Consider the following 2,245-nt stretch of genomic DNA (forward strand, 5'->3'; position numbering starts at 1 on the left):
ATTTCTTTAAAACATCACTGTCTTGCAAATATATATCTGGTTTTAATGACATTTTCAGGGTTTAAGTTTGAATGATGGTTTGAAAAAAGGGACACATTAAAATTAAATACATTTAGCCTGTGCATATGATATTGTAATTTAAAGGTGTAATTTTAATTTTGCTAGTTCTTTATGTCACTACTATTGCCATTACATTGAGTGATGTATGGGAATTACGATTTATGAATAACATTAGTTGAAAACCATTACTAAGGATTCTGTATAGTCCATCTTGGAAGAAGTACAGCCAGAATTCTCCTTAGAAGCGAGGATGACAAGACTTCATCTCATATACTTTGGACATGTTATCAGGAGGGCTCAGTCCCTAGAGAAAGACATCACGCTTGGTAAAGTAGAGGGTCAGCAAAAAAGAGGAAGACCCTCAACGAGATGGACTGACACAGTGGCTGCAGCCATGGGCTCAAGCATAAAACGATTGTGAAGATGGCGCAGGACTGGGCAGTGTTTTGTTCTGTTGTGCATGGGGTCACTATGAGTCGGAACCTACTCTACAGCACCTAACAACAAGGATTCTGTATGGTCTGCTAGGGGAGGCGGTCCGCGGCAGGGGTGACGCCGTGAGTTACTACACTGGGTGACACCAACCCTAGTGACGACACTGATTGTGTGCCTATATTTGTGCTCTTAGGTGTGTGATTCTCCCATTATGTGGGCATCTCTGTAAGGGCACATTTTTGTGTGTTTGGTGTGAGCTGGTGTTCCTGACTCTGAGGTGCTGGGAATGTGTCTATGTCTGGGGTCTTGAGAACCCCCACTTCAGCCCCAAGGCTACTCCCTGAAGTGCCCTGGGAGGATGACGTCTTCTAAAATGAGTCTCAGTTTCTCCCTAATTGGGATGACCAGGTGGGTGGGCCCAGCACCTTCAGGAGCAACAGGAGGGTGAAAGGGAAGGTGAGAGGAGGTGGTGAGGCTGGGGAGAGGCTGAGAGATGTGACAGGGACACAGAGAGATGGCAGGGTGGGGGCAGAGAAGGACCTGGACAAAGGAAAGATGTGGAGGTTTGTCCATCCATTCTACCAACGTTTGTTGAGCCCCTGCAATGTGCCAGGACATGTGGTGGCATTTGTTCAAGGTTTAAGGGACAGTAGAGAGAACCAGAGAGAGGAAGACCCTCCAGGAAAGCTGTTACTGCCCTAGGTGGGCCTCAGTGACAGTCATTGAGAGGATGAGTGATGGAGATGCAGAGATAGAGAGGTTGCTGCCCTGCCCAGTCCTCCCTAAATCCTGATCTGTCCAGGTCAAAGAACAGAGGCTGTGGGGGAGAGTCCCCTCCCAAGCCGGCGGCACCCCCATGAATCATTGTCTTATCATCTCTTAATAAAATAATGACAAACCTGCCCCCTCCTAATCACCATTTTCGACCCCTACATGCCCCACGCCCACAGTAAGGATTGGATAAGTCTGCTATCATAGAGTCGGGGAAGGAAATACCCGGGAGTCCCCATTCTTGGTCCTTCATCCTCCAGAACCTGGCTCCCTCCTCTCTCAGACCCAGGAATCCCAGCTCCCAGCCCCCTCCTCCCACAGGACCCAGGAGTCCAGCTCCCAGCCCCCTCCTCCCCCAGACCCACGAGTCTGGGCCCCCAGCCGTCTCTTCCCACAGGACCCAGGTGTCCAGGCCCCCAAACTCCTCCTCGCCCAGCCCCAAGCCCCTTTCTCCCTCAAACCCAGGATTCCAGCCCCCAGCCCCCTCCTCCCACAGACCCAGGAGTCCAGCCTCCTCCTCCCATAGACCCGGGAGTCTTTATCTTTTTCTCCATCTGTTTTTTTTGTGTCTCTCCTCTCTCTTTACATGTTTTTTGATTCTCCCTCACTGGGCCTCAATTTTCTCACTTGTAAAATGGGGATAATAATAATAATCCGATATCTTGAAGCCGTGATGAGGAAGATGTAAGATAATTACCTAAAATGTTTAGTACACAACCTGGCCCACAGAAACTCAGTATAAGAGAGGCGCTATTATTGTTATTGTTTTCATTATTTTTATCTCTCCATCGGTACCTATGTTTTTCTTTGTTTCCAAGTGAGTCTCAAGTCTCCTTGTCTGCGTGCAGACAGCACCCTGACCCTGGCCTCCCTTTTAGGCCAGAGCTTCCCCTAAGCCCTCTACCCTCTCCATCTCTATTCCAAGCCTGGTCTTAAGGCTGAGAAATCTTGCCTGGGGGTGCCGGATTGGCTCCAGTCT

This window comes from Trichechus manatus, unplaced genomic scaffold (genome assembly GCF_000243295.1).
Source record: "Trichechus manatus latirostris isolate Lorelei unplaced genomic scaffold, TriManLat1.0 scaffold00216, whole genome shotgun sequence".
NCBI lineage: Eukaryota > Metazoa > Chordata > Mammalia > Sirenia > Trichechidae > Trichechus > Trichechus manatus.